The sequence below is a fragment of the Podarcis cretensis genome, assembly GCF_951804945.1.
Source record: "Podarcis cretensis genome assembly, chromosome: 9".
Lineage (NCBI taxonomy): Eukaryota > Metazoa > Chordata > Lepidosauria > Squamata > Lacertidae > Podarcis > Podarcis cretensis.
This window is the reverse complement of record NC_137178.1, coordinates 44,831,434-44,840,838: the sequence shown is the minus strand read 5'-3', so window position 1 is coordinate 44,840,838 and position 9,405 is coordinate 44,831,434.

Genomic DNA, 9,405 nt, shown 5'->3' with positions numbered 1-9,405 from the left:
TGGTAACTGAATCTTACTTCAACACAGCTGAGGGAACAGCATCCTCCACCACACCTGAGGACACTAGGCTAGTTTCTGTGATCCAGGGCAGGTCAGACAGGTTCACACAGCTCTGTATTTCTACTCACCACCACCATTCATTGCCCCCATCACCCGTCATCTCACTCTGCTGGGCCTAGTGAAATCCCACCTCTGGGTTCAGTCACTACTTTATAGGAAAGGCAGTGTGGCCATTCTCTCGCTGAACCCATTGGGACAGTGCATTTGCCAAATAGTTGTCTCCTAGCTCCCCTTAGCATGGCTGACACTAGTGCAAATGATATGGGGAGTGTGTTGATTGCTTCTGCTCTTACTGGCGGACTGGGCTAGGGCAGAATCTGTTTGGGTGGCTCAGTCCAGAACAGAAACTGCAATTCCTCCCTCTGCCATCCCAGGCATCTTAGTGGCATATTTATGTTTTGATTCAGATTCAGTGCTAAATCAGCCATGGCATAAAATAAAATAAAATGCTGTTTTTGATGTATTTGGAGTAGTTTCTTAATCAGAGCGAGGAAATGTGTTCAGTTCCTAGGCCTTGGTATGTCTGGAAACATTACAAGTAATATCAGACAAAATTGGTGTAGAGAACCTGAACTTAACCCCGAATCTCATATTTCATTGCACACCCTTCCTTGAGCCTTGTTGTTATGAGCTGCACTATTACATCATACTCTTATGAGTTAACGTATTCTAGGACAATGTTATCTGCTAAACAGAGAACATAATGGAAAGTTAAATATTCACGTTACCATGTACCCTTCTTCTCCCTCCTGCTCTGGTTAAAGAGTTTGCTGCACAAGACCATGCATTCAGTATGCCTGGGCTATTGAAATCCAGTAAACAAAGTTAAACTCTTACCTGAAGTCATATACTGATTCACTACATCAAAGATGGAGAAACTGTGACCTTCCAGATCTTGTTGGACTTCAACTCCCAGCAGCCCCAGCCAGATGGAGCTAACCATCAGAGATAGTGGGAGCTATAGTAACAACCTCAGGAGGTTTACATATTCCTCTGCCTTGCCCTAAGTGATGGGGTTAGAAAAATGTAAAGGGATAAAAAGCAAATGCACTGAAGAGTAACCCCATTCTGGGAGTAGGACACACTCAACTGGCACTAAGGTCTCGGCTTGAATTAAGGAGAAACAGCACAGCTTGCAGCTGCTCAGGTTCCTGGAAGAGTCAGCAGATTCTTCGCTGTCCTTCATTGCTACTTGAAACCACGAGGAACAGAGTTGCATCTGCATGGTGTTCTCATTCTGCCCCATTTCTCTTCCATTCCCTGGAAACCTACAGTTGCAACCCTCTTGGTCCTGACTCAAGGAGTGCTACTCTTTTGCATCTCAAGGGCCTGAGCAAAATAGTTCTGCAGTACTGAACAACGCTCCTTTGTCTAAGTGAAAAGAAAAGCAGCAACTGGAAGCTGAACGTTTGAGCATTTTGCCCACTCAGCCCCTCTTCCCCAGTTGCTTTCCTCCTCATGGGTGGGGGTCTCAGGTACATGTTTGCAAGGGTAGAGCTGGACGGAACCTCTGGGGATGGACATATCATTCTATTCTCCGTCTGCGTCAATTTTTAATATGATCATTCATAATTTTTTTCTGTCCTACGTTCCCATCAATTTGCCATTTCTTTTAAAATCACATGGAAATTCCACTATATTTTAACATCTCCCCCCCCCATATGTATTTTAATAGACATTTTATCCTAATGTGCACTTTTATGTCTGCACTCTAACCTAGTAAAGACATGTTTTAATTTGAATTTTGGAACTTTTTTTGAGCTGAGAACTTTATCACAAATTTTGGAAGAGTGTATGGAAGTGAGAGCTGGACCATAAAGAAGGCTGATCGCCGAAGAATTGATGCTTTTGAATTATGGTGCTGGAGGAGACTCTTGAGAGTCCCATGGACTGCAAGAAGATCAAACCTCTCCATTCTGAAGGAAATCAGCCCTGAGTGCTCACTGGAAGGACAGATTGTGAAGCTGAGGCTCCAGTACTTTGGCCACCTCATGAGAAGAGAAGACTCCCTGGAGAAGACCCTGATGTTGGGAAAGATGGAGGGCACAAGGAGAAGGGGGCGACAGAGGACGAGATGGTTGGATAGTGTTTTCGAGGTTACCAGCATGAGTCTGACCAAGCTGCGGGGGGCAGTGGAGGACAGGAGTGCCTGGCGTTCTCTGGTCCATGGGGTCACGAAGAGTCGGACACAACTAAACGACTAAACAACAACAACAAAATACATCGAAGGATGCAAATAACTTAAAAATGTGGACCAAATTAAATCCCTAAGGATCCCCAGTAAGCACTCATAACAGGGTGTTGACTAGTTGCCCATCAGCGGATCTGCATATGGGCCCATCTGTGCAAGCTTCATACAAGCTCCCAGAAATAATCCAAAGTGAGGGTGGAACTCCATGCTGTGTGTAGTTTCTTGTTATTTTATGGGAAGTTCTTTTATTTTTATCAAACATAGCCACTGGGGCTGCAACTTGGAGATTGGTGCTAGGAGAAAGAGGCGGGCATTAAGGTAGCCCTGTTTAAGGCAGTTTTTAATGACTGATGTTTTAATGTATTTTTAATCATTTTTTGGAAGCCGCCCAGAGTGGCTGGGGAAGCCCAGCCAGATGGGCAGGGTATAAATAATAAATTATTATGTATTTCTCCAGAGGGTGGTGGTGGAAATCAGCTGGGAGGGTGATTTTCAGAAAGGAAATATTGCAAGCTGTTGTAAACAAAATCCGCCCTTATAGAGTCTTTTGTAGGTTCTCCATCAGTAGGAGAAAATAACAGAGGCCAGCCAGAGAACATTGAGAAGCAAAGCAGCTAGTAAGCCTGATCTTTATTAAAGCTGTCCCCTCACACACAGGAGAGCAGAGGAGGACCCAGAACAAAGGTGTGCCTGCCCTTATATAGACATTTTGAATTGCCCTGCCCTCGAGCTCAAGACCACTCCTCCATACATCATACCTACATCACAGAAATGGCGGTCTACAACAGGAATTGGAATGTTGTTGTTTTTCCTGTCTGCCAGGTTATCTGATAATGCCTTATCTGATTGCCTTTTTCTGGTAGTCTGGCCATTCTTTTGAGATGATAATTACTTAATTCCTGAGACAATGGGAAGGTTCCCTCACCCCCTCCCTCCTTGCAGAGAAACATTTGGTCAGTTTGGGAATCAAAATGGTTTCAGGACTGTCTTCTTGTGCTGCTTCTGACATGTGGTTTATATATTTATGTACGTGTTTGCTTGGTACATTTATTAACATTATATATATACATATAAGAACTTAATTTTTTTTTATTACAAAGCAGACACCCCATTCAAAGTACAACCTCAACAGCTTAGCCTTGGGTAAACTTTGGGAGGGGAGTTTCACCCTGACTTAGGAGAGTTAAAGGGATTCTTGTTATTTTGTTTAATTGCAAACAGATGTGCAGCCGCTGAAGTTTGAAGGAAGTATACAAAGTCTTTCAACCAACACAGAAGCTTCAGAGCGGGGAATGTACATGACACATGACTTTTCCTCAGCAAGATTTGTGACTGTCAAAGCTCCTTCAAGCATTTAAGCAATTCATGGGTTTAGTGAGCGCTAGATGTGCACCATGCATTATTTATTTTCAAATAAAAAATGTAGAATCCCCCCTTCCCTAAAATGCTTAAGAGCCATCCCTAGGGGAATAAAGGAAATTGATTTTGGTGTCTGTTTTTTTTTAAATAGCATGGTTGTACAATACAGATTAATTCTTCTTCTGAGTTAAGCAATCAGTTGAGAGGGGGTAGCATGAATTCACTAGCTCTACCCTCTCCCCATCATCCTCCATGGTGATGGGGAAACCCAGCCAGATAGGCAAGGTATAAATAACAAAATTATTGTTATTACTATTAAATACCTGAAGCAGGGAGCCTCCTGCACTACATTCAGGGCCGGCCCACCCATGAGGCAAGGTGAGGCAACTGCCTCAGGCGGCAGGATTCACAGGAGCATCTGATCTGGCCTCCAAGAAATGCATCTCCCTCTGTTGTTGCCACTGTGGCCTAGCACGATTCAGAGCTATCGTACCATAGCTACCTTTGATTCCCACTTCAAGCATCAAGTAAGGTTGATTTGATTTCCCTTCCCCTTCTTCCCTATGTATATCAACACTTACTCCTTCTTCCCTGGAAGTGGGTCACCATTTTGTGGTTCGCCTCAGGTGCCAAAATGTCTTGGGCAGTCCTGACTACTGGGGTGCTCCCAGTGCACTTTAGAATCAGGGCTCTAAAGCACTCAGGGAACCTCCACAAGAACTTTAGGCATATGCTCTCTAACTCATGGAAGGCAACAGAAATGGCAAGGGAGGGGGCAGAGCTGCCATGCTCATCCCTTCTGAACCACCACATGTGTTTACCTAACTCCGAAGAAGACAGCCCAAAGAAGGTCAAAATCAGCATGTGTTTTATATTTTCCATGTTGCTTTTGGTCAAAGCAGATGGTATTCAAAAATAGCAACAAACATTTTGCAATATATTCTTAAGACTTACTGAAAGAAACACTAAAAAAGCAACATTTAGCTCCAGCTGCAGTGTGTACTGAGCTCTTAGCACTTGTCTACTATAGATCTACGTAATCATTTTGGCTGTTCCTTTAAATCCCACCCTATTCAAAACTTCCCAAAGTCTGCATTTGCTAATGATTGTGAGTGTTGTTGTTATTATTATTATTTGGAATTTTGTTATCGATTAAGAACAGTACAGTAACCACTAGGATTATTCTTTCAGTCCCTCAAAAAAATTGAGCCATATATGATGAAAAAGTTATGCCTGATTACCAAGTGTTCAAAATTTAAGTACAGTGGTACCTCAGGTTACATACGCTTCAGGTTACATACAGACTCCTCTAACCCAGAAATAGTGCTTCAGGTTAAGAACTTTGCTTTAGGATGAGAACAGAAATCGTGCTCTGGCGGCATGGCGGCAGCAGGAGGCCCTATTAGCTAAAGTGGTGCTTCAGGTTAAGAACAGTTTCAGGTTAAGTACGGACCTCCGGAACGAATTAAGTACTTAACCTGAGGTACCACTGTACTAGTATAGTGTAAAGGTAACTAAATGCAATACAGTAATAGAATGATAATCAATGAAGTAATAATCGTTTTGCATGAGATGGCACTCAGTTCCAATTGGAATGGCATAGTGGCAGACATAACGCAAACCTTTTGATTATGTGTGTGTGTGTGGGGGGGGGTGCAGTTCAGCTCCATCAGGTTAGAAGAGGATTGGCCCTTAGTCAATGGATTCTAAATTGTTCCCAAGGGCCAAAAGCTAGAGAGAATTGAATGCAAACTGAACTCCAACCAGGAAAGCAGGCAATTTTATAGCCAACAATGAGAAAGCCAAGACTGTTCCTGCAGTGATCACATGTTTGATCAAAGCAGTTATAGGGTTTAGACTGTATTCAGATACGTTAGGTTGGAGTGATGCCCATTGAATTCAAAGGAGTTTCAGTGGAAAATATGTAGAAAAAATTAAAGATTTGGTGATGCCATTTGGGGCTTTGTCTATCTATCACATGACAGCTTGATCTTGCTGGGAAGCCAGTTTTTCAGTTCAAATTTGTTCTCAGCAGTCCATATCCATATTTTTAGGGTTTCCAGCTTTTGAACTGGCCCCTCTAGATGCCTTTAATAGCAGTTTTGTTCTGCAGCAAATAGCTGATGATCATATACTTTCTATACCATGCAGAGCTTCACTTCCTGATTTCTGCATGTCAGACTTTTGTTAAACAGGCAGGCAGACAAAAGTGAGGTTGCTTATTTCTGCCTTTTTGTGGCCTCACTTAATATCTAGAGCTGCAAGACTGGTACCCGTCTTATGGACAACAAATACATAAATCATCACAAGCAGGAGCCGGAGTCAGCCCTAAAGGCAAAGACAAGGCATATAACAGTAACAACAATGACAGACCAAAAAAAAAAAAAAAATGTATTGCCTTAGTTGTTTTGTTTTGTAGTTCTTGTTCTCTAGTGCCATTAAAGAAATGACCTTCTATAAAACTCCCTTCTAGTGAAATCCAGTGTTTTTCTACTTTGAATTACAGATAGGTAGCCGTGTTGGTCTGCCATAGTCAAAACAAAAAAAATTCCTTCCAGTAGCACCTTAAAGACCAACTAAGTTAGTTTTTGGTATGAGCTTTCGTGTGCATGCACACGAAAGCTCATACCAAGAACTAACTTAGTTGGTCTTTAAGGTGCTACTGGAAGGAATTTTTTTTGTTTTTTCTACTTTGAAGTTTCTTTTTGCAGCTGAAAAGGTTATAAACCCCAGGAACTTATACAGTATATTGAAAGCTTAGACACCAAAATAGTTTGGTAGGTTCCCTGGGGAAGAATGATACAATTGCAATCCATGGTCTTCAGTTCCAGTCACCTCCTAGTCTTGGCATAAAATTTCTGACTTCTGCAATTCAGTACTTGCCACAATTCACAATGAGAATGTAGAAAGCCATGGGACGCAGTTTTGCTTTAAGCAACCGGTGGCACCATCCTAAGCATTTCTATGCAAAAGTAAGCCCTGCTGAGTTCAACAGGACTTCACACAATCATAGAATTATAGAATCACAGAGTTGGAAGGGATCCTGAGGATCATCTAGTCCAACCCCCCCGCAATTCAGGAATATGCAGCTGTCCCATATGGGGATGAAACCTACAACCTTGGTGTTATCAGCACCATGCTCTATCCAGCTGAGCTTCATCCTAGGTAAGGATGTATGGGATTGCAGCCTTATTATTGTACATCTGAGTTTTCACAGTGTGCTGCCTTTCGGTTTTACGACAACGTTCTTTTGTTCCCAGTCTTTGTTCCTTATTTTCTCAATGCATATCCATATTCATGAGTGAATGAATATTCAGGTAGCAGGTGATGAGAAAGGCGTCTTGAGACCACGGAGAGCCATGGTCAATGTTGGCCCATGTCAGTCAAACCTAAATGCCTTTAACCCCATAATTCGACACTATGCCATTGGTACACAATGTCTTGCACTAAGTTCCCCCCCTTTTTAAATTCCGATCTCACTTTAGCCTCTTCCCAATTACCATTTATATTCTTTTATGACTTTCATTATACTCAGTGTGTTGCTTCCATTCATTTACCGGTCATTCGATGAGCAAGATTATACGTTATATGCACAATGCTTTCTGTTTCGAAGAGCTATGCAAACAGCAGTTAATTAAGCCTTATAATATTTGTGTGACTAAAAAGATTATTATCCAATTTCTCTGGCTAAGCGACTGATGACCTAATGTTGATAAGGATGCTGAGTTATAAAAAGGATTTAGATGAGCTTGGTTAGGCACTGACATGGTGTTTGGGGGCTTTTCGTTAACTGGAGAAACTACCTAAAGTCAGTTGTTTCAGAACTAAAGTTTCTCTGTCCTGGGGGGGGGGTGGTGGAGGGGTGGGTGGGAATTAAAGGTTGTCATCACCCATAGGCAAAACCATTTTCAACTGGAACTTTATCCAAGTGTGGCGTACAGTGGTGGTTAAAGTGTGGGACTAAGGCCAGGGAGACCTGGGTTCAAATCCTCACTTGGACATGAAGCTCATAGAGTAACAGTAGACCACTCAGTCTCTCTCAGCATTAACCTCCTCAAAGAGTTGTCTTGAGGAAGGATGAAGTAGGGGAGCACAAATCACATCGCCTTGATCTCCTTGTAAGAATGGTGGTTAAGTAAGTAATGGCGATTATCAATCATTAATACTGTTAAGTTAAAGAATGATCGTTTATCACATTTATAAACTTGTCAAATTTACTGGATGTGCTCCCATGCCAGACGTTCAGAAAGTAAGTGGATGAAATCTTCCTGGAGATAAGCCTGGATAAGGGTTTGATAAAGCAATGGAAAATTTCAGCTAATAGTCAGACCACTATTAGAGAAAGGAGCAGCTGGCAATCCAACTGCTAATTCCATTTTTAAAATGATAGAACTATGAAGACTTTATGAAATACTGTACAGTACTATGGAAAGTAATGGTTAGTTCACATATGCAACACCCAAGTGTTGACTTTCATGTGTGAAAGAGGCCATCACAGATTGAAGGCCACAGGCAGAGCTTTCATAGCATCTGAAATATTTCAAATTGCAAGCTTTAACCAGTAGATAATTAGTTGAGGCTGCAATCCCATGCCTATTTACCGATTTTCACTGACAACATTTAGAAATGGATGGGACGTGCTTATAGCTAGACATCTAAAGAGGTGCATTGCAAATCATGGGTGGAAAACCTCAAACATGGGGGCTCTCTGCAGGCCATGCCCTTTCTCCCCAGGTCACACCCCTCACTGGCTCTGCTCTGCAACCCCCTCAAATGTGTTTGCCTGGCTGGATTGCGTACTTGAAGTGTAATTGTATTTCTTGCTTGCTTACATGGAGGAGAAAGGTAGGTATGTGTGGGTATATATGCGGAACCTCTGACCTGTGCGGACTGTAATGCAGCCTACAGCACAAAGAAAAGTGTTGTACAGCTGCTTTCTGTACAGTGCTTAAGAAAAATGAGAAGGATGTGAAGCTTGAAATAAAAACAACTGCTAACGAGTCTTTTGCAAATGCACTAAATACAAATTAGAGACTTCTGGAAATGGGGTCTGGCAATCTTGATGCATGGCTAGGGCTGCCATATGTCCGGGAATTCCCGGACATGTCCTCTTTTTGGAGTCCTACATGCCCACCAAGGGGGAATTTTTGTCTCTGGATTTTTACCTCTTGAAATATGGCAACCCTATCATGGCATGCTTTTAGCAACACCTCAATGAGTCATCAGTTGTTCAGTGCATATAATAGACATAAAATGTTTAAGAAGAAAACTAAGCCTTAGGGGCAACAGTGAGGCTTAAGGGCTACCACCACATCTGCAGCTCCTGCTGGCCAGGGTAGAAGGCAAATATGAATTTGTTTTCATATCATTCTTTTCTACATGCCTTCAGGCTAAAAGAATGTTGTCCATTCTGCAAACACATTTCAGAAGCCTTAATGTGCCCCCTGCCATCTTCTGGATCATGCAATGAGAATGGGGCTGAATTAGGATCCAGCGGATCCTGGGTCATCGCAGACATTCCCCACCCTAAATGATCCATTTTGGCACTTTCTGTGGACTGCCGCTGCCATTTGGAATCCTACTGGCAGTACATCCACCCACCCATTTGGCAGGTGGAATGGGAAGCTCTGCACCAGCGGAGTGATCCTAGGGTCACTCTGAGGTCAGGGGTGAGTGGAAGCCAGCAGAGGTATGTATGGAGACATACCTCCTTCCAATTCAACCCCACCTTTCCAGCCTTGTGCAAATGGGGTTTGGATTGCAGCTCTCAAAATATCACTTCTATCTACTTACAT